This window comes from Triturus cristatus, chromosome 3_2 (assembly GCF_964204655.1).
Source record: "Triturus cristatus chromosome 3_2, aTriCri1.1, whole genome shotgun sequence".
NCBI lineage: Eukaryota > Metazoa > Chordata > Amphibia > Caudata > Salamandridae > Triturus > Triturus cristatus.
The window spans coordinates 961,902,112-961,926,576 of NC_140584.1; the positions used below are offsets into that span (position 1 = coordinate 961,902,112).

The 24,465-nt window shown below is 42.9% G+C and overlaps 1 protein-coding gene across 3 annotated transcripts in view; it reads left to right on the forward strand.

The window, feature by feature from the left end:
* Positions 1-24,465, forward strand: part of CUEDC1 (CUE domain containing 1) — a 535,352-nt gene that overhangs the window by 149,710 nt on the left and 361,177 nt on the right. For 2 of the 3 annotated variants that reach the window (XM_085649520.1, XM_085649522.1), the window contains 2 exons: positions 5,253-5,382; positions 10,004-10,109. The gene's annotated coding sequence lies outside the window, so the exon portion shown is untranslated. The remainder of the gene's footprint in view (positions 1-5,252; positions 5,383-10,003; positions 10,110-24,465) is intronic. The other variant, XM_085649521.1, reaches the window with a different exon arrangement.

Consider the following 24,465-nt stretch of genomic DNA (forward strand, 5'->3'; position numbering starts at 1 on the left):
CTGTAATAGTTCTGTAAGTGGTTCGACATAAAGGTTGAATAGTGCGGGGGATAGGATTGAGCCTTGTGGTACTCCTAGTAGGTTGGGTGAAGTGGGAGATAGATTTTTGTTCACCATGAACGATTGCGTTCTGTTTTCCAGAAAGGATTTGAACCATTGTAGGACTGTGCCAGAAAAACCCATCCCGTTTTCCAGTCTTCTAAGAATTTTGTCATGATTGACTGTGTGTCGAAGGCTGAGGAGAGGTCGAGCATGACTAGTAAGCAGGTTTCATTATGGTCAAGAGCGAGGAGAGCGCTGTCTACTTCTACTATATATAGAACCGCAGTTTCCATGTTATGCCTGGGTCCGAAACCCGATTGGCAGTCATATACGTACCTAAATGTCAGGAAAACACTGATGGCCCTGGGCCTCAAAGAATCCTGGGACAGCCAAAATCCCACAAGCAAAGCGGACCTAAAACGAGCATACTGGGACTGGATAATCAGCCAGGAACTTAGCAAGCCTAATGTGAGTAGGCTAACAGAAGAATTTTATCATCATAAGCAGAGCAGAAGCCTTGAGACATATTTGGATATAATACAGGTACCACGAGACGGTGCGCTGTTTATTCAATTTAGGCTTGGCACGCTTCCTGTTCGCGCTTTAACCTCAAGATGGCGTTCTCCCAAACAGACAACAGAAGACCTTGCTGCCGAGCCCCTGTAGAGTGCGTTGCCCATGTTATGTTTGCTTGCCCAGCATATAAAGCAGCGCGGTCTAAGTGGCTAAAACCAATTTGTAGACAACTGGGCACGCTTGACCACCGGGTTGCTCTGCGCATTCTGAAGTCTGATGCAAGAGCCCTCTTTGTTTTTGGGGTGGCTTCCTTAGTCATGCTTGGATAGTTAGGCAGAAAGTCTTGCAAGGGGTGGTCTTAATATTTTAGTTGCTAAAGAGAAATCGCCTCAGCCAAAGATGACTGCCTAGCCATTGTAAAAACCTCACTTTATGCACCGGCTCTTTATACAACTTTATTTGCCCCCAGAATGAGGGCTTAAATAAGCCTACCTTTTGGGTGGGCATGGCGGGCTTCAGGCTCTGCTTTTTTCGCGAGATCTCCATTGGGTTGGACTGACATAATTGTACTTTTTAGGTCTTGCCTGACCCAGCGCATGCGCTGGTCTGGCGAGACTTATTGAGAGGGCTCCAAAAAGTGCTACCAGGCCAGCCTAGAGCTACAGTGCATGTGCGCGGGCGCGCGCGCCACTTTTACCGCAATTACTTTCACTTTAGCGGCCACACGGCCACTTTGATGTTTGATCGCTATCGCGATCACTTTCACTTTTGCGGCCGCATGGCCGCTTGGCATAGCCAATAGGTCTCGCTTTTGGGACCTTATAAGTGTTCAGTTATGCAACTGTCGCATGGCTAAACACTTATAAGTTCCCAAAGGCGAGACCTATTGGCTATGCCAATGCTTGTTTAACTGTTCTTATTGAAACTATTTTTGATCCCATCAATGAATTTCAAGACATTTTTATGGTACAGCTTTTTGATAACTGTTTTATTTTTTGGGATGCAACAATGTACTTATATGTTCCGGTCAAGCATATTCTCTGGATTTTTTCTGGCATACTTGTTAATTCACATCTTTTATACTTCTTTGTAAAATGTTGCTTGATGCTTTTATGATACCAGTTATCGAAATAAAGCTAATGATAATAATTTAGTAAAATTAGTCTGAAAGTTGAGTGATCACATAAAATCAACAAGACCTTGTACTAAATCCTCAGGGCTCTATGTACATGCCAATAAAACTGCGTCATCTGTGTACTGAAGTGATGGGAATGTGAAGTCTTTCGTTTTTGGTACATCTGACGTGATGTTTATTAAAAACGGAAGAAGATTATTAATATATAAGATAAATTAAAATGGCGCAAAAACACATCCATGTTCCACAAAAAACACCTATATCTGATGTGATCTCTCCACCGGCTGTTAATCGGACCCTGGCTTTCATATCCCAGTGCAAATACGCAATAAAGTGCACCAGTGTTACATCCAGCCCCTGTGCGAGAAGATTTGACCAAAGCTTTGAGCAATTAATGCAGTCAAAAGCTGAGGTCCAATCCATAAAAGCCAAGTACAGTGACGATTGTTTAGTCAGTGTATTTTCCAATGATAAGGCTTAAATTTAGGCATTGTTCGATGGTTCCAACTTGATTCCTGAACCATATTGGCATGGATACAGAATGCTCTTTTCTTCTGCCCACTTTCTAATTCTATTATATAATACCCTCCCAAGGATCTTTAACGTGGTATCAATTAGAGAGATTGGCCTGTAACAACTAGGCGTGGCTCAGTCCCGCTTTTTAGAGATCGGTACTGTAATGAAAGTAGTCCATGAGCTGGGTAAAGAGGAATGGAACAAAGCATTAACACACATTTACCAATAAGGGTGCCCAAAACTCAGAGCTATGCTTAATTAAATCAATTAGAAATCCATCTGGGCCTGGAGCCTTGCCCCCTATACTTTGCCGAGTGGCATCCAGCTTCTCACTTTGAGATAACTGAAACTCCCTAAGAAGATACTCCTCCTCCGGGCGATCTGAGACTTCAGTAGCTGCATCATAATTTAACTCAAATGAGCCTCCCAAATTTTATATACGTTATCGGGGTAGCTACTTGGCTCAGACGTTTCATATCGTATAAGCCCTCCAGAAAAGTTTGCCATTCTTCGCCACTGCTGATGATGCCAAGGTATCCCATTGGTGTTGCAGCACTTTACTCTTCCTCCTGGAGGTAGCCTCCTGATGTGTGCAAAAAGAACTATTGATGGACAGAATGCAGAACAATGTCATACATTCACCCCAGTACAGAGATCTGGGCCTAAATCCCTCGTTTTTTTGCTCACCATGCCATTCCAGTTTGGACCCAGCCATATGCAAATCAGTCTTGACCCTGTACCCAATGGGAACAGTCCAGCCCGAACTGCCAGGCCAGGTCCTCCCTGGACTGAAAATAAGCATCCTAGGACCGGTTTCGGGGTTTCACCCCTCTTCAGCCAGGATAGCTTGATTCCAGTGGCATGGAGAGCACGGGACTCGCGTCTGAGCATACCCGTCCCAATCGGGGTGACAAATGGAAAAAGAACTATTGATGGACAGACTGCAGATATTCCTTACGTCGGAGTGCCATGTCTGAAAAATCTCTTGGGGTAGCTTTAAGTGCTTTGTGCGATTGGCCTTGGAGCAGTCCTAGAGAAACCGTCTGGGCTTGTTAGCGGGCCTACCTAGGGGAAACAATAACTTGCTCCTACTATTCAGATAGAGCCTGGTAAAGGCTGGAACTAGTGGGTATTCAAAGTTGTTATCCGTTAGACAAACCGTCAAGTTAAGGTTCTCGTTAACCATGTTATGAAAAAGTAGGATGGGCTCGACTGCTCTCCACTTTAGTCTTAAACCATTGCCAGTTATTTGCAAATGACTTGCTCCGCATTCCTTACTCAACGATGGCTTAGGAGGCAAAATTAATAAAACCTCAATGGGGTTATGATCCCCGTAAGTAGATGGAACTATTTTCCCAAGTGACATAAAATCCTTCAGATTCGAGGATAGGAGAAAATAATCTATTATCGAGGAGCAACCACTGTCTCTATACGTGATTATTGAGCATTCTTCACCGCCAACGATATCCATTACAGTCGGCAAATCCAGGGAAACCAGGCAGCTTATCCACTCCAGTCCTCTTGTATCTGCATCATTCACAGATTTTACAGTATTCCTTCCTGTGACTAAACTAGAGCAGGTGAAAGGTTAGTGTTCGAGGGAATCCTGGCGTTAAAATCTCCAGCCAAGCAAAACCCCACCAATAGACCTTTAGCAGAGACTTCTTCCCGAAGGGATGACATACATTCAAATAAAATGTGGAATTTAGAATTCGGTACATTGTTAAAATCATTATTATAGAAATTAATGTGAAACAAAGTTATGCCCCACGTAAAATTCAAAACTTGAAAACTAACACTACTAGTCGCTATGGTCATAACACTGTCTCCTGCCAGGAGAGTCACACAAATAGCCAAGCCGTCTGATTCCCGCCCACATAGGGAGGGCATTGCTGAAGTGCTATGACATTCAAACCCGTCAATTTGTACTTTCTGTATTGAACAGGTCTCCTGAAACATAAGTACATCATACTGCCTTATCAGGGTTAACCAATCGGGTAATGTAATTTTAGATTATAGACCAGCTACATTCGAACTCCTAATTCTCAAAGTAGAATCTCTCAATTTCAAAACAATATCAGAGCGGGGAAAAACACAAGGAGGAACTGTATATAAAAATAAGGTTCCTATTAGAATGGGAAATATAATTGTTCCAATGACTATTTAATATAAGGACTGTCATGCCTTTTTGATCTTTTAGGACCTACATATATTTGTACTAGAATCAAAGTAACCTGTTGAGCTAAAAATGTTGTGTAATCTTTACTGATGTGTGTATTCGTTCACATTGTATAATGTATAAAGTCAGTAAGTGACCTGGAAGTCTATAAATGAACAGGAGTTAGAACCCATTCAAAATAATTACAAGGAATGTAGAGCTGAACTGATGCTTAAATCAGTTATGAGAAATATTGTGCCTATAGTATGTAGCTTAATTTCACATGTTCGTTCGTGTCTCACCCTTTATATTGAATCATGGTCAAATGTATTTGTGGATGAGCTATATGGCTAGTAGACTTAGTATTCTGGGTAACACACAAAGTCCCATCAGACATTATTTTCATTCTGGGGGTGAATGTTCCCTGCTTAAATGTGAATCGGTAGCCCTTAGTTATTGTGTGTATGTGCCTCACTGTTCTGACTCGAGTTGAGTTTGTTCAGTGGAAAGCAATGCATCTTTGCATTTCATCCTCCGATCTTGCTGTATACATAGATAATACTGTCTTTATATTTTATTCTCCCAGTTGATATTGCATTTCACTTCTCTGGATGCCACCTTGTTCAAAATTAATAACCTTTTTTTTTAACTTAAAATCTCATGTACTGCTAAAAGCAAGAGGCCTGCTTTCATGTGTATTTCTTATAAAATTGCAGGCTACGATGTGCTTTTATGTTGGTTCTAGCTTTTCCTTGGCTGTACCGGTTTACTCTGAAAGTTTTTCAGTTTCGCCAATCCTGATTTTGCATCCGCCTGACCTTTCATCACATGCTTCGAAACTGCAGTTCTTCTTGTGGCTTACTGCCGCGTCTCCATGTTTTGCAGGCTTTAGCTCCCTGTGTACTCCACCGTGACAAACCAATACCTGCCCCCATTGAGCGGAGCCAAAGGGCGTCGTGGATGGGAGCTGCTGTACTGACCCGGGTCGGGTGACGGTACTTGGGACGGACATCAGGTAAACTGTTTCAATCATTTTGTAATTGTTTGTTCTTTAGCGCTCATATATTTTTAATACTGTTAACTAAAATAATAATGCAGACCCCCAGCCTGTAATTTAAGTAAACGGCAGCGTGGATGTGGCATTAGAGGTTGCAAATCATCGCCTGACGAGAGATGTCCTTCGCTACAGCAGCAGTCTTTTTCCTTAGACAGACAGCCCTGTCTTCTGTGCGTAGCGTAAGGCGTGAAGTGCCACGTGCCTCCGATCCTGTTCACTGGGAGATCCTATCGTGTTCCGAGTAGCATGACAAGGTACCCAGTTTGTTCTTGGTGTGACAGGTCTGATTTGCAACACATTTGCAGGTGTCTGAATGAGCTTTTATAACAGAAACCCTAGATCACCGTTTCCCAAACTGTGGGCCCGGTCACTAGCCGTGTTTTGGTGATTGCGAAGTCCGAGCACTAAATAAAGGCCCCCTTACATCTTGTATTTATCATGTCACATTTGCTGTGCTTCAAAGACCGACATCAGATCAAAATGTATTGATGGGCCAATTAAATCAATAATACATTTGTGCATACAATGGATGAAAAGTAACAATGTATTTGTACGAACAGCCCCGACTAAAGCCTCTGCAGATCGCTGTTTATCATCATACCAGACATGTACAAGGAATTATCATCCTGATTTTCCCAATCATAATTGTGCCCTGCAGCTATCCCCTTTTAGATGGGAAGTTTCAATAAAGTGCTGGGCGTGGTAATACATTCTTCTCAAGTCCTATAGCTATCCTCCCTAGATATAAAGGTTCAGTAAAGTGCAAAGTGCTGTACTTGTTAATGCATTGCTTAATACATTGTACAGATCCCGCATAAATATCTCCGATCATGTACCAGAGATACAGGCGCATCATTGCATTGTGTTAAATGGTGGTGCCTTATGCAGTTCATGCAAATGCTGTACTGGGTACTTCACGCAGAGCCTTCGTTCTCATCTTCGTTAGCTTGCCCCTTGAGAGTGGTGCTTACATACACTGTCGTACAGGACCTTTAATACACAGGGCATGACAGGGCGTGTAGGGCCACGTTTACTTTTGCAAGCTCTGGTATGGCTAGCTACATGAATTTTAGTAGGCGACTCATTAGCTGAAGGTGCACGCCGCACATGTTTCTCATTAATTGCCGCCATCATTTTTTATTTAAATTCTGTTTATTGAAGAAAAAAAAACAAATGACATCATTCAAATCAACCAAATACAAAACAAGCCATCATTAAAATACACAATATAAATTGAATGAAAAGTGGTCAACTAAAAAAATTGTGGACATTACCAAAAGCATATCAGAATGGAGCCTAATTGAAGGATTCATATCTGCAGATAATCCCAGAGATGCACAATTACAATGATTCATTATTGACAGCAAACGGAGAAGTGACAGTAAAAGGAGCGCACAGCCAACCTCTGTTCTTGCTCCAGGGGGCCCAAATTTTCATCCATTTACCCAGGCAACCTCTACTTTTGTACACCACTCGCTCAGCTTGCATGCACCAGTCCATATAGGACTCCCAGTCAGCACATTTCAAATCAACCCCTCCACTTCTTTACGGCAAGTCTGAGATAAAGCAGAGATGACCAAACTCCTGACAAAGGGGACAAACTGGAGTACTTTTTGGTAGACCAAAGACCTTGCTGATTGCACATGAGTTTATCTTCTCTAAATCTTTATGTAGTTTTGAGCCATGTTGGGGGCCCGTATAAGATTGCTGGTGCCAGTTTCACTCTGAATATTTCTGAAGCATGGGTATCTTGCGTACTATTTAAGTGTTTTTTAATCTTCCTTATTTGATTTTGCAGGTTACTGGTGGCATTTGCTTACGGTTTGTTTTTAAACTGGAGTTTTGCAGCTAACCATATACCAAGATACAAATAACTTTCCATGCTTGTTGTTCTTTGACCCCCAAACCGCCATTTGTGCTTTGTCTTGGAATTGCCGAATTTCAAAAATAGTTTTCAACAAATTTAGAGCAAATGCCAGGCTGTGTCCTCAGGCAAATTGCTGCTTATGCCTTTAACATTGGGATTGAGGTTTACTTTTCTTTCTCTGACACCAAAGGGAGAGGAGTTTTTAAAGTGAATTATGTGACAATCTTGCTAAGGTACATAGAGTGTGAAAGGAAAGGCTGTAGGATGTTCTCTTTTTTAACACACAGCAAAATGTAAATACCTGTAAATTAACTGAATGCGTTCAGAAGTTAATAAAGCAAAAATAAAGCTCTTTTTTTGTTATTCTGAAATGAGCTGGAAACAGATTTTAATAGGATCAGAAGAAATAAAGGGTGATGCGTAAATGATAAATATTCATAGAAACCTGATTTCCACACATCATTTGTATGCTATATAGTTTTCAGTCAAACTAGATGTCTGTGCAAGTGATTGGCCAGTTAAATGGAAAATGTGCTGTCTGTAAATAACAATTCGCTACCACACGATACTTTAGTTGCATTGAAAAATCTGCTCATGTGCATTAAAGGTAGGTGGGTCGCGAACGTTTGTCATTCTAAAAATTGGGTTGTGGTTCTGAACAATTAGGGACGTGCCTCCATATATTACTTATAATTGAAAGATGTGTCTTAGTGGTTCAGATGTCATCTGTGAATCCTAGAGGTCTGTATTGTGTGATCCTGGGGAAATGTTTGTGTCCTTCCATCCATGTTCCTCTACCTTTGAAAAGTGCTAACTCTAAGAAAAGAGATGCCTTCTTGGACTAAGACCTGTCTAAATAACCAGACCAACCTATTTTTAACTTTCCTTAGTTCGGAGGAAGAATCGAGAAAATGTATCTGTCTTTTCCTCACTTTTTTTTTTTAATACTGTTAAGTTATCTAAGGATTGCTATTGGTGACTAAGCACTATTTGTAACATTGGAAAAGGCATTCCTAAAAAGTTGGAAATGGCGATGGAGTCTTCTGTTATAAAGTAATTTGATTTGCTTCCAAGTAGCTACACCAAACTACTTGAAAACTGCGTTTTTAATTAGGGATTGCCTTTTATTCTCCCACTTGCACCTTTCTCTGCCTGAGGGCCTCAAATAACAAGATGTTTCTTGGACAAGTGGACCCAACTCCCTCACGATGATGTGGTGAAACCACCCTCAGCCCAATCCGTACACCTAAGCAGACAGATGCAATTTAACGGTAACCTTTGACACTGACTTGTCCATTGTTTCTCAGTGTGTTTTTAAAAGTGACCTACCAATCAAGACTTTTGTCAAGTCTGGCGACACCCTCCTGCGGATCCCTTGGAAGTCACGCTGTTCATTAAAGTAGTTATGTTTTGCATATGTCAGTGGTTTGTAACTGGTTATCTGAAGACTCCTTCAACGCCTACTCACGGTGTCCGTGACTGCTTAGAAAATTAAATAATCTCAAAAGATTAATGTTAATAGAACTATAGTATTAGCCCAGTTGAATTTGGAAAAGCTACAGCCTTCCATTAAAATGAAAATTCTGCTTTTTATGTTTGTTAGTAAACTAACTTTAATAGTTCATCATTTGTGTATTTGATGAATGCTTGTTTCTGTATTATTTTGAGGTTCAAATCATCAAACTTGCTTAAGCCAGGGGCACCGGCTTCCAGTAATGACTATGTGGGACACCCAGATTCCAATAAGGATTCAGTGGGGATCCCTGAATTCCAGTAATGACTAAGTGGGCACCAGCAGTTTCCAGTAATGATTTAGTGGGGGTCCTTCGATTCCGCCCACGGATTCTAATAATGATTGTGGGTCGCCATGGATTCCAGTAATGACCAAGTTGTTGTCCACAGAAGTCGAAAGGTTAAGTACGCCTGGCATAGATCATTTCTTCGGTCTGGATACTGGCCAAGATCCTAGCCTGCATACACTGGGTTTGTAACCATGCTGCAAGTCTCATATTGGGCCCCTTGAAGTCATGTCACAACTTCCCTGCTCTGATTCCGTGTATCGGTTTCTTCTGACTCTGTTCATTAGGCCTGGTTCAGAAAGGGGTTGTGCAGGAAGTTGGAAATTTGTCGCTGTAGGCGAGAAATTTCCAACTTTCATGGAATTCTCAACAAGAATTTGACTAGTTGCTCTGAAAATATACAACAGGCACAGATTTCCACCGATACTCTAATTTTGATCTATGTAGAGAGCTGTGTAGCACGAGTGACATTTACGTTTGTGAAAATGCAGACCAAAGTGGTGTTGCACCCCCTTCCTGTCATTGACCGGTGAAAGTCTTCCGCTGTAAACTGGTATCAATTCAAATGTAAATCCTTTAACCATTTCAAAGTCCTGCCAATCTTTATTTTGCATTTAAGGAACAGATTTTTGCCCTCATAACTGCTGCTAGTTGTGCACTTAAGATCAACTTAAACAAGTAAATTGTTTTGTAAATCAATCCTGTCATTTCAAGATTCTACCTGACCCAATAAGCCCTCTACTGAGGACCTTTACAGAGTGACTCCTGTCCAAAGAGCTTATCAGACAACCAGACTGATCAGCTTTTTAAAACCTGCTCGCCACCCATGAGGTGAAGTACAAACATTTTAGGAGCTCTTTGCTAGGCAATCTATACTACTTCTTTTAGAACGCCTTTCTGATTTTTTGTTTAGAATGGACTGTTAACTCACCTGTTCAGCAACAAATATCCATGGGAGGAGAGGAACTGAGGTCTCAAGTGAATTGGATGCCCACCGTCTCTTCTACTGGCACTCAGAAGTAGGTATCTGGTGTAATCAGTGCTTCACAAAAAATCCTAATGAAAATACATTTGATCAATTTTAATTATTTATCTAAAAAGGTTTTGGATTATGGAACCAATCAAAGTTATTTTTCCAGCCTGGTTTTGAAAATCTAAAAAATGCAATGATTTAATTTGTTGATTATTTGCATATTTATAAAAATCTGAATACATTGGTATTCTGTGGGTCAACAATCCCGGCCAGGTCAAAAAAAAAAAACTCTTCAGTCCAAAATAAGTCCAATATTCAGCAACTCGTCCAGTACTTAAAGGTGGGGAAAAAAACGGGCATAGACCCCAACTCTCAACATTGCAATGTCCTAATGCACAGCCTCTTTCCCCTCCCTCTCCAGAATATGTGCATTAGGCAGGGGCAAGTGAGCGACAGAGCCTGTGCAGCAGGGCACGTAAAAAGCCTTCCCCTTCCTTCTCTCGTTGCTCTGTCACTGGATGCTCGGGAGGGGGAATTCTGCTCAGCTAAATGAGTTTGGCAGAGCCCCAGGATAAAGGGGCTGACTGCTGTGCACTTTCACAACTCTTGCTCTGCCAGTGACCAGAGGTGGGTGAGCCACTGAAATCTTTACCCAACCTCGATCCCCATAACCAGCCGAGCTCTGTACAAAGTGAAACCAGAAAACCTAGACGCATCGCTGCTACCACGGTTAAATTGTGTTATCAGGCAAATGTTTTAGTTCACCAAAACCTTTTTCTTCATTATGTATGAAAGTGCTCTTAAATAGGTCAGACTTTCAGTTGTACAAAAATAACATTTTGTAATAAGTACTTATCAGTGCAGGTCTGTAATGTGCCCTATTAGTGTCAAAGCTTCAACGTATTAAAGAGACACTTTTTAAAAAAATATTTAAGAGACTTTATCAAATCATTGTTGTATGATTTACTTAGCAAATATTGTCAGGGCTCGGCTCGTGCATGGGCTCTAAGATCCTAGCCAGAGCCTTGGCTCAGCTCAGCTCGCCCTGTTAATTTATTGACTCGCCCACCTCTACTAGTAACAACCAGGCACCACACAGGGCAAAAGGTGTGAAAGGCTGAAGTGTCAAAGGCGCAGGAGGTTGTAAACCTCCTGCAGCTCCACCCGCCAATTAGAACTTTCTTCCTTTATGAGGCGGAATGTTCGAATAGCCTTAAAGCCCATTGTAGCGGCCTATACAAGCCATTAAAAGCTGCTCCCTTTGTATGATGCTGGAGCAGACCTTTAATGGCTTGGATTGGCCACTATGGTGGGCTGTAAGCTTATGATATATTAATTTATAGGAGGTAGAACCAACCCTCTTAATCCATTGGTCTGGTATTGTCATTCACATTTTGCTTCCACCCACTATAGTATACAGCATGGGGCAACGAGTCTGCCTACTTCAGCCATCAGCTACCTTCACTGTGAGTGACTGCATTGTGAGCGACTGCACATCCACACTCAAAATAATTCCCTTCAGTACCATGTACTACTAGTAGGGTAATGTGTGCTTTTTGAGAACGAGAAATATTTTTGTGTTAGCGACTTTTTTTTTTTGTTAGGCTGACTAGTGCCTGGAAGCTTTTTCTACAATAAAGTTTTTTAAAAACCATGGCAAAACAAGCATTGACAAAGCCAAACGTCTGACAGCCAGCACCAAATATATTGACTTTGCTAGTGCTTGCATCTTTTTGAATCAGGATTTTTTATGGTCATATCAATTTGGTCTTCATGATAGTTTTTATTTTTAAGAGGTCAGTACAATGCTTCAATACTCCTTTTTTAAATATCTCCTTTAAAAAAATAATGACTAGCCCAGAGCCAGTAAAACATTGTAACCTGGCAAGTCTAATTTTATATGCTGCCAGTTAACCTCTTTGGGATAGTCTGGTAAATGAATCTGACTAATCATCTGATACGTTTTAATTGGCAGGTTTAACATATTACCCAGCATGCAAGTCTAGTGATAATTATACCATCCACTCAGCAATTGTTAAGTGTTGGTAATTAGCTCATAAGTGTTTACTGTACTCTATGAATAATTATATCCTAATCTTGCCATGCCATCTACTTGCTGTACTGTTAATAAGTGTGTAATGTTTAGTTAGGCTTGCTGTGGCATATTCTTTTTGAAGGTATGCACAGACTTCCTCCTGTATGAACCTTGTGTAACTAAAATATCGCTTTTCATCCAGGTGTGCCTCAATGTTTACACAGTATTGGAGCTTGTATGGGTTATTTTTCGTCTTTTGCTGGTGGCTCCAGAACAGACCAGTCTCTGCTCTGAGTTATTTAATTTTCAGTCATTTTGTTGATAATTCTACTGCCTCGTGCATACTGTAGTAGCGGAAGTTTAGACATTTAAGGCTCATGCCCAGGTACTTTATCTTCTATTTAGCTCACATCTGCTGTCCTAGGAAAGTTTTGTTGATAAGAAAATGTTTTGAATGTCTTAATATTTCACCATCAACGTGTTGCTTTTAGTTCAAGAACCGTCTGCTTTAAGAAATATTTGCAACTTTATGGGGGTGAGCAGGTGGCTGCTGACAGTCCGGATTTCAGCCACTAAGAGGATTTCTGTGCGAACAGTGCGTGTTGGGAGTGTTTCTTCCAGGCAAATGTCCAGCTGAAGCACTCCCAACCGTAAAACTGGGAATAACAAGCAGGGGAAATAGACTCCACACACTATCCTAAATGTTGTTTTCCCATTCCAGGTGTGGCAAATGATAACTGGTACTAGTGATCCACCCGGAGCGTTCCGCAGAGATATTGAATTGTAAAATCAGTTGGATACACTGCTTTTGTTTTGATATAGTAACTTTGATGATTAGAGACTTCTAACTGCAGATTCCTCACCTTTTTAATATTCCCCAGCTGTCAGACTGATCAGGAAACTTCTCTACATTACCTCTGCTTGGTGGTAGTTGGTGTCCCAGCACCCTTCAAGTGAGAGATTAGTGGTGCAGGCATCTACCTGTTGGACAAACCTAAACACTTTTCCGATCACTTCCTCAGATTGGGAGTCCAAAAGAGTGGACACCTTTGGGAAGAGAGTGTATTTTCTTCCACCAGTTTGACCCACGGGTTCGTTAATGCCAGTTGCCTGCTGGGCGCTATTCCTACGCTCTTTGGGATTCAGTGGCTTAAGTCTTCCCAGGTGTCCCGGAATACCTCCAACCTGTCCTATTTGAAGCTATACAAGATGGTTGTGATGTGGACATGGTCACAATTTTTTGTGGCAGGGATACCACTGCTTCCATTGGGCATTCCACTAACACCAATGTCACGTTTCGTTGCCACACCTGGCTGCGGTTAAAAGGTTTTTCAGACTATGTCTAATTGCCCCTCATTGACATGCCCTTTAATGGGGCTCGTGACAAGGTGAATTCAGTTCCAGAGCGGTTCAAAGAGAGCAGGGCCACACCACTCTCCCTGGGCTAATATTCCCTGCCTTGCTAGCTGCATCAGCCCTCTCGTTCCTTTCACTGTTTCGTCAGTGGTAACCCAAACTGGCTGCCAATCCATCCTCCGCAAGGTGCCCAGCAGTATTTAGGCCCCAGTGCCCACTGCCCTCGCTGTCAAGGTCAGCAAGCCACTCAATCTACTGTACCTAGCACCCCCTTCAACATGCCCCACCTGCTGAACCACTTTTGCATGCCCTTCGTGGTGCACAGCCTCCCAGATGGAGTCATGACCCAATGATTCTTGCTAGGTTGAAGAGGCAGGCTCTTGACAGAGTAGCATTAACTTTTAATTTTGAAATGTATTTATTTAATTATTTATTGAAGGTTTTTATGTAGCGTGAACTCGACCCCAGGAAGTTAAATTACAGTGCTTTCCATGGAACAGATTATACAGGGCACCAAATAGTTATATTTATTTAAGACCGTGAGTGTACAAGTATATGCATGATAAATCAGGATGAACAAGCATTGAATCACAACGGGTTGTTGTACAGCCTGTTTGGATTAAGAGCACCAGAAGAGAGAGATACGGACAGTGTAGGATATCAAAGGACAATACACGGGTGGTGTACAGATGTGAATAAGGTGTAGAGAAATGGCCCTGGTTGAAAAGCGGTCTGGAGCCAATATGGACCGTGTGAGAGAAAAACAAAAAGTCAAGTGTCCAAAGCTGTTATGACCAGTTTCTCCGAAAGAACTGGTTCTTCATGGGCAGAGCTTTGTCAATTATACTCCTTTATAGGATACTTATTCCTTCAATTGCTGACCAGTTCACTGCAGTTAGTATGGGAGTGATGTGATTGTTTACTTGAGATTGATTCTAGTCTTGCAGCTGAGAGGAATGCTGCTGTTAGGACAAGATGGCGTTTGGGTATCCATGGTAGAAGTGCATTGCACCAATCCAGCCTTGAGAGGACAACAGATTCAACAACCTGTTTGCAATCTTCTGTGTGGAAATGTCTCCTTCCGTGCAGCAGCCTGATATGAAATTGCACTGCCTTGGTCAAGTCAATAATACTCTTTCATTCCTCCCAGTATCTAATGAGGAGAGCAAAGAGTCATAACAGTCTTTGTCTTCTGCCAGAGTTGTTTTGTAAAGCAGTACAATTTCAAAGTGATTTAAAGTTTATTTCAGTGTACAATAGCATAAGGAAGGAAAAGAAAGCTACACAACCTTGAAGCTGCACCATCAATAGCTCAGTAGACAAGTTACTCAGCCCTCTTGTATGTTGTTATGCTTACAAGAGTCCCTTTTATGTCTAGGTTTTGACTGCACAGCTGTCAAATAGACTGCTTGCTAACAATATACAAAACCGTGGGTGTTTGGGTCCAACCCTTTTAACTACTGGCTTTCTTCCATCAGCTTCTTTCCGTCATTTGAGTTCTTGTCAACCATTTTTTGGCTCAGCCCAGTTGAGTATTTCTTATCCAATGCTGTTGGCTGTTTAGTTGCATGTATCCTACAGCCTTAACTGAAGTGCTTGAATTGAATAGCACGAGGGACAAATGTACAACTGTAGCTCTTACTGTCCTCTCCTGCTGTCTTCATCCCATATATCTCACTCTAATGTACACGTGTTGCATGCATTAACATATTAAACTCAAAAGTATTGGCTTGGCCAGTGGTTGTTATAGAAGATTGCATGCAGTATTGAAAACAGTAGGCTGGCAGCCTCTACATAGGTTAGACTTATTTGGGGTACACTGAGGCTCAGTTATGGTAAATATTAGTCGCCAAGAGCAATGATGACAAAATGTTCTGCCCTCAGCCTGCCGCTTACCCCTTGTAGAACAGAAACAGATAAACCATTCCAGACCTCACAGACGGGCAGCCCATGCAGAATGATACATCACCTTCCAGCACAAAGAACATCAGACCCAAGAAACAAACTAATTCTTGGTAACAAGAACCGTCTACCCAACATAAAACATAAAAATATTGCAAAGAAATGGCTTGTACCAACAATAAGAAAGGAACAACTTTTCCTTTTACCGTAGTCCCCACCTCCAAGCCTTCTGTAACTCTGATCTACTCTATGATTGAATGTTAGAAAACTAATGAGAATTAAGGATCGTCCTTGGGTGACGCACAAATGTTCCCCAGGAACCGTATACCCACACTCTAGGGGGTTATTCCTCCGTCCCTTAAACAATTGTGCATACTTGTAGCTGCAAAACAGTAGATGGAATATTCAAGACAGGCGGCGGGCAGCTTCCATGTGGCTTCGGTTTATTTCAGTTACTCAAAGCTTATCTTTAGGTAAATAGTCTAGAATAGATCCATTTCTGTTTTTCGTGTGTGCTACAGTCATTATCACCGCTTGCTCAGAGACTTAAGTGTAAACTGCAGGTTACCACCAGGTAACATCTCCACCTCTCATCTTTCAATGTTCAATAAAATAAGCTCCAAGCGCTACTCTTTCTTGTGATTTTGGCAGCGTAGTCGTTCTGAACAAGATTCCTAGGGGTATTCTCACCTCACCAGAAAACAATAGATGAGGCAATTAGAGAATCATGTGCTTTATTGCGGTGGCCTCCTTTTCAAATGTGCATCCACCAATAAGACAAACGTACCTGGAGTTCCTTCCTCGATATTGTGGGTAGTAAACTGACAGTGTGAAAGGTGCTTGCCAGGTCCCTCCCTGCACAACGGAACATGGTCCTGCTAGGCTCTATCTCGCCCACTAGGGTCGGTAGCCTGCAGGGTGGGGACCTCCACAAATCATCTACTTAAGTGTATGTGTTTGGTGGATACAGTTGTCCAACAATAGCTCTTCCCCTCTGGGGTTTACTCTGTGCTGCAAAGTTGACATTGGAACCTGGAATCTTTGAGGAGTCGTCCCACGGGTCATTGAAATCAGTCTGAGGCTTATGCCCAGGATCCTCTAGGCAGAATTTCCCTTCCTTTTCAGTATATTGCATCTGCCCTACTGAGCTGCCCATCAGGTTCTCAGTGACTGAAGACCTCCAGCTTCTGCTGTAAAATTCTCTCGGCATTCACACACAGCCACTTACCTGCAGTCAGTTAACCAGTCAACCTCCGCAGATGCTACACTCACAATTCAGCTCAGTCCTACCGTATAGAAATCGAATGCAATGCCTATCCCTCTTCCTACACACACTAGTTAGGGCACCACTTGAAGTGCCTGTAGAACTACCATATTCCTATGAGTTGAAGTTCTGGTGGAGGGTGGTATTTACCATTAGATAATATTACCATCGGGGTAGTTACACACAGAGTAGAAGATTAGTAGAAGTATTTGTCACAACACCTCATAATGGCTGTTTCCCCTTCATAAAGTTCTCTAGGTTCTTGCTGTTGTAATGTGTTTAGAGACAAAGTATTGGAGTGCTATGGTTAACACACTACTTGGAATTCCGATTCCCCTAGCAAACTGGGATCTGATTTCACTGTCCAGCTCTGAATCAGGCTTCTAGTCTTCACATGTGTTCTCACTCACACATGTATGAAAATAGGGCCATGTTCAGGGGTCCCCAACCATTTCTACAATGAGAGCTACTTCTGCTGAAGGAAAATCATCCCGAACTACATACGATTGTTAACACTGTACAGTAGTGACCACATCTGTTAGCAATACACCAGTGACCACTTAAAACATTTCAGGCAGGGTACCAGCAGAAAGCATTGTCATCACTAATTAAATAATAGTTTGGCCCTCTGGGACCAAGGACATAAACCACAGCTATTAATCTCCCAACGTGAATTTCTATTCAGCTATCGGCTTTAGATATATTTTGGGAATGCAACCATTTTGTCTTAAACAGACTATCAGAAAAATATTTTATTTTCTATAACTATCAGTTACTATCCCTATTATTCCTTTTTGGGGGAAAACTAAATTTCCTAAATGTATTTCCTGAAAGAAACACTATTTTTCCCTTCAAATTACCAGTTTCCTTTCTAGCAAATATGTGGTTCCCCACATCAACCATGCACATGTACAAATGCTTATGTGAACAGAATCAGCGTCAAATGTACAGGCTTTGATATCCTTCCATGGATGCTTACCATAACGCCAGTAATTATCAACATTTTATCAGATGTGCTACTGTGGGAGAACTGAACACCATAACGGCCAGGATGCTCACAGGAATTAGTCATGGCCATCATTACATCAGGGGTACAGTCTGAATTTCGTCAGGTGTGGCCCAGATTAGGTCAGTCATATTCACAATATCGGTGATGGCTGCCAGTATGCACAAGTAGGCCAACAATGCCCAAAATATGTCGAGGATGGCAATTATAATGCCTGGGACACTATTATGCCAGACACAGGCAGAATTGTGGTAGAGATGAACCAAATATGATACCAAACATCATATACTTTTGGTAGTCCTTGACGCAACAACTAAAGTTTTTTTAGGGAAAAAAAATAAGGTTCTAAACCTATGCCTTGTTGTTTTACTGTAGCACCTTAATGCTATATTAGGATTGCAATTTATGACCTTCCAATAGTAATCTTTTTTTAGAAGCAATACCCCACCTACCTACCAACATAAAATACAAATCTGTGATCTGCATGTTGCGCGATGTGCTTTGCAGCAGGTACATTAACCCTCTGATACTTTGAGTCAATTTTCCCTAGACAAAACACCGATCTCTCCCGGAAGGTGCATACACCGCCAGAGTTGTCTTGCAGTTATTAACCTCTCAAAATTGCTGGGTACACAAAGATCTCTGCAGCAGGTGCCTTAACCCCGCCAGACATTTTAAAATGCAGTCTCTGTGGCTAATTAAGAAATCTAGAGCATATTTACTGTCCCATTTGTCTTTGGTGCCAATTTCTTTGTGACAGAGTTTTAAAAAAAATATAAAAGTTGTCTGTTAGACTATGCTTTCCTTGACGCCACACCTTGGGACCCAATTTTCTCTCCGTTGCCACACCGTGACCCCAAAATGATGGTTCTCGGAGTAATGTGTTTTGCATTTCCAGCACTGAAAGGAATTCTTGCATTTTTGCAATAAACTGCTAACCTAAATCACCCTATACTACTGTACAAAGAGACCCTGCCCTGCTTGTCTGAACCTCTTGTCTTCGCCGGACTACCAAGGGGAACATTCAAGGCCGACTTGAGCTGGCGCTGTTGGCGAGCAGGAGGCGGTGGAGGAGCAAACGCAAATGCCACTTAGGTGCTCACTTTGGCAGTGCGTTCAGGGGAATGAAGCCTGTTTAAATTAAAACGGATTATCCTAACACTTTAAATAGCAGCAGAGGCGGCCTTTCCAAGTAATGTTCTGCACAGCTAATGAGTGTTTTAGTTGCCGTTGTAATTTGTATACTCTGATGCTGGTGATACAGAGCATGGCTGTGACAGCTGCTTGACAACACGAGAGCAGCCTCTCACGAGCTTTCTACCACTCCCCTCGCTGAACGTGCGGTGATTTTCTTAGTGAAATTGGTCTCGAAATATTCTCAGCTCTCGCTAAAATTTCTGTGCATGGGTGGGGTTCACCCTTCGCTGGCCTTTGTTTCTGCTTCTGAGCAGCATGAGAGTGAGCGCTGCACGGATGACTGCTCTGCGCACGGTTTGGGGTTATGTAAGTGAGTGACGTCCTGTGGCTGGACGTTCTGCGATGATGAGGCCGTAACTGGTATGAATTCAAAGAAGATGGTTTAGAACTGCAGGGCCCTCCTCTTTGGATTTCTCACAGGGCACCAGACTGGTTCCAGAAACTCTTCCGCAGTAGCTCTTGGTGCTTGTTGGTGACTCCATCGGACTCCAAAGCAGTGCTGCCCCGCCTGTGGATATAATGACGCAGGGCTGTATATAGGTGCCACCCCTTTGCACTAAACATAGTTTTCTTTTTCTTTGCCCCCTTTCCGGGTCCGGTGCTTCGCTCCCAAAACTTTCATCAGTGTTCACTTACTTGCAAGCTGCTTTCAAGCGCGACCATGTAATGTTCCTGGTCACTTCCAGAATAACTGCTACCAACACCAAGTATTTTGTATATGAGACAATTCACTTTATTGATCACAACGGGAGAGCGCCGGGCATACTCTATTCTGCTTCCATGGTTGTCCCGGTTTCCCTTTCCACTTATTTTGTCCTTTCCCTTCAGACGGCATGGCTTTACTCCTTTCCTGTGGTTCAGCGTCGTCCACCTTGTTCACCATGGTCTTCTGGAGGGTCTCCCTTTTCGCCGCGTCAGCACACCTTTTCGACAATTCCGCCTTTTTTATCATGGCAATTACTTCTTTAAGCGATGCCTCACTGTTTGTCCATAACTTGTCCTGCACTGTTTTGTTGGTGGTGTGCATGACTATTTGATCTTTTATGAATTTGTCATGCAGGACTCCATATTTGCATGTCACCGCCAACTTTCTCAACGCTGCTACATTATCATCTATGGATTCGCCGGTTTCTTGTTTACTCTGCTGGAAATTGTACCGGTCAATGGAGACACACACCGCAGGACGGTAGTGGTTGTCGAGATCTTCTATAGCGTGCCTGAATACGTCGTCCTCTGCATTCGGTCTGGGTGTGGGCACCAGGTTCTGAAAGAGCCTTATGCCTTCCAGGCCTAAGTTGTGCAGGAGAATCCTTTTCTTCCTCGCGCTGGGGAAGGCCTCCCCATTTTCGTCTTCTAGGGCTGCAATGTAGTTCTTGAAGTACTCTCTCCAATCCTCCCACTTCATTTGAGGTTCTTCAGGCCTCGGCAGAAACGGGATTGGCGTAGTTAGTGAAGATGCCTGCGTGCTCATCGTGGCGCGTCTTTCTGGTTCCGCCCCGGAGCCTCTCGGACTGCCTGGCGCGTTCGCGCTCTCACTTGTGCCTGATCCTGTCGGGCTTCTCCTGCTCCCCTGTCTGTGTACTGCTGCTTCCGCCAGGGCCCCTTTTGATTGGAGTTATTCTCCGTCCTTCTCTTGCTCTCTGCCCCAACTTCTGGTACTTCACCTTGTGGTTGGCGCCTGTCCCTTCTTGCCGCCTCTGCCACGCTCTCCCGCTGTTTTGTACACCGTGGTGGTAGCCTTCCTTCCTGTGGTCCTCGGTGGCTTCCAGACTGGCCAGTACTTTCTGGTGTGGTGGCTAGGTTCTATTAAGCTTCTTCACCACATGTTTTTTCCAAGGATCCCATCCTCCGTCGCCACTGTAATGTTCCTGGTCACTTCCAGAATAACTGCTACCAACACCAAGTATTTTGTATATGAGGTAATTCACTTTATTGATCACAACGGGAGAGCGCCGGGCATAACGCCACTCCGCTGTCTTTTTCCCCGACTCGTGCATTCGCAATCCCACATTCGCGTTGTCCTCGCGCGCTACGTCACCACGCAGCCCGCAAGGGCTAGAGCGCAACACTACAGACCGTGCTGTGATGGAAAATGCCCCTTCAGAAGACTACCCTCTTTAATCCGAGCCGCACTTGCAGCAAGCAGTTGTCGGTCAATTGTGGCCGGTATGACTCGCAGGGGGAGGGGCGGGTGGCGCTTAGGGAGGGCAGAGGGTCGTGCAGGCAGGAGGGGGATGTTTAATAAAAAAAAATAAAAAACAACAAAAAACCACAACAAAAACCTTATGTTAACTTACCATTGCGTTTGCCGTCCCGTCCGTCTGAACAGGAAACAGCCACAGGCAGCCTCCCTCCCCTAAGCCAATGACAACGCTGCAATGGCAGCATTGTGATTGGCTCGGATGCCGACTCCACAGGCGTCTATGGGGAGGCCATTTTCTCTATGTAAAAGAAACTTGTACAGGGTCCAGGCTCCAATCAGTAAGGCTGAGCCTATTCAAACAAAACCAACACTGAGATACCAATACTGATAATCCATTTAATTTGTCTTTAGTTAGTGCCTAGAACAAATCTACAGCAGCCTTGAGCAATCTTTTGCTTAATTTTATTAAAGCTAATTTAACATTTTTAGGTTCCAAATTAATTCATTATTTAAGAAACCAGGTTACTTTCATCAGAACAATATCTATAAAAACAACCGAGAAAATGTATTCATCAAATAACTACACACATTCCACCAGTCTTACTTGCTACTTTCATATCACAATCACTCCACATTTATAACCCATACTAAACTACAGTCATACTAAAGCCAGTCATTCAAAAGAGCCTGACCAAAATATTTTTCAAATTCAAATGCCAAGGGCCACCACCAGAAATCACCTTTTGCAACCAATAATCCGTTATACTGCAAACACTACACATGCCATATTACCAATTTATTCAATACAAATCATAATGCACTAAACTGTTATATACATTAGCCCTAAGATTGTCTGGTGAACAATACGCAGGGTCGACGCGTTTCGAGCCCACTTGATGTAGGGCTCTCTTCAGGACCAAAATAACTCTAAACGTGGGGAAAACCTCAAAAATCTCGTGCTGGATAGATGAATAGCTACCAACTCTATATGTAGAGTCGCAAATGTTGTCCAAATGGAAATGCGTCCAATGATGCTGTATCAAACTGTGCAACTTTTCGTAATCAATCCACGTTACCTTGGAAGGACGCAGCGACAGTAAAAAAAAATTTTGAAACTGGAATCGTTCCGCAAAAGCATGTCTCCAACAATGACCTTTTTGATGTCTGCTTCTTTGCTTCACCTTCGCACATCCGTCTTCAAACTTTTCCTGTTTGAATTTTACTGCCGCTGCGTCCATCCAAGGCAACGCGGATTGATTACGAAAAGTTGCACAGTTTGATACAGCATCATTGGACGCATTTCTATTTGGACAACATTTGCGACTCTACATATAGAGTAGGTAGCTATTCATCTATACAGCCCGAGGTTTTTGAGGTTTTCCCAACGTTTAGTTATTTTGGTCCTGAATAGAGCCCTACATCAAGTGGGCTCGAAACGCGTCGACCCTGCGTATTGTTCACCAGACAATCTTAGGGCTAATGTATATAACAGTTTAGTGCATTATGATTTATATTGCATAAATTGGTAATGATATGATGTGTAGTGTTTGCAGTATAAAAGATTATTGTTTGCAATAGCTGATGTCTGGTGGTGGCCCCTGGTATTTGAATTTGAAAAATATTTTGGTCAGGCTCTTTTGAATGATTGGCTTTAGTATTACTTTAGTTTAGTGTGGGTTATAAATGTGGAGTGATTGTGATATGAAAGTAGCAAGTAAGACTGGTAGAATGTGTGTAGTTATTTGATGAATACATTTTTTTCGGTTGTTTTTATAGATATTGTTCGGATGAAAGTAACCTGGTTTCTTAAATAATGAATTAATTTGGAACCTAAAAATGTTAAATTAGCTTAATTAAAATTAAGCAAAAGATTGCTCAAGGCTGCTGTAGATTTGTTCTAGGCACTAACTAAAGAAAAATGATCAAGAATGATCAAGTCCCCACTTTTTTTTTTTTTACATTTTTGCTGTATAGGTGGCGGTCTAGATTTTGTGGTTGTAAAATCCTTTGCATCCTGGTAGCAAACCTAGGACATTAAGGATCTGACCCTGATGTTTTGAGCTCGTTACTATGTTGTGGCTTGGACAACTCTGAGGTTTCTTGGCTTTGTGGAGCCTTCTGGTGCCTCATGCACATTGGCACATTCAACCTCTGCAGTGGAACCTTTGCCTTCAGCCCTGGGAGACTCTCAAAGAGCATTCGTAATTTCGAATGAGACAGACCAAGGACCTTCAATGGTGGATGAAGGCTGCCAACCTTATGTCCTGCAGACCATTTTCCTTTCCTCATCCAGTTCTCGCGGAAGCGACAGAGGCATCATCTGACTTGGTAGCTCACCTTCATGAGGATGGAAATCTAGAGGCCTTTGGTCTCCAGTGGCGTGTAGGCACTGTATCAAACATCTGGAGCTACGTTCTACTGTTCATCAAGGGCAAAGCTACTGTTCAGGTTCTGACAGACAGTACAAGCCATGTGGTACCCGCAACAAGAAGGGCAGATTAGGGTTGCTTGTGTTTTGCCTGGATGTGCTGAGACTGTGGCAAAGACCTTCAACGTATTCACTTGACAGTCTGTCACCCGACGTCCTCACTCCGCAATAGGGCCGATATTATCTGGCCATCCAAAAGTGGCATCTGCCCCCAGAGGTAGTCTAAAGCACATTTGCCTGTGGTTTGTGTCTAGGGTGGATCTTTTCACTAGAGGTGAAAGCACTGTGTTGTCTCTTCTGCCTGGGGGTTGCCCCAGTCGGACATGCCTTCGGTAGTCCATGGGTCTTTATGCGTTTTGCCTCTGCTTCCACGAGTCATGAGTGAATTGGTCCCAGCTCATCCTGATAACCTTAGACGGGGCTTGGAGAGTCTGCTACGCAGAACAGCGGAGTCTCTACATCTGTCCTTTACACTAGGATACTTAAACTTGAGGGGCCCCCTGCAAACTACATCGAGGGGGGCCCCCCTATGGACGCAGGAGCTGTCATGCCAGGGCACTGTGCTGATTGCCCTCTGGAGCTCTGCCCCCAGCACTGCAGGGGCTGCACTGGCCCTCTGCTCCGCCTGCCTCTTTGGGAGGATGTGCTGTGCAAGCTTCCACAAGCTAAACCTCCATGAGTGGAGCTTGAGCGTAAATTACTGTTTTTTTGGGGTTTTTTGCCTTGCCTGTGGAGGTGATTTTGGTCTTGCATTGTCCGCATCAAGCTTCTCTATTCTGGCTGCCGGGCAAAGTTTGTGGCCTGGTGTGAAGACCATTCGGTTGATCCACTTCAAGCTAAACTTGCTAAGGTACGTCTATGTTTTCTGCCCTGGGCCCAGCAAGGCTTTACTGTGGACAATGTTAAAGGTTACTTATTGGCACTTTCTGTTTTTAGGCATTTGCCTGATCAGACCTCCCTATTTAATTCACCGTTTGGGATGTGTTTTTTGATAGAGCTTACATTTCCTTCTGTGGCTTTGTGCTGTAGAACTTTAATTTTGTTATAATGTTAATGTGCTCACGGTTTGAA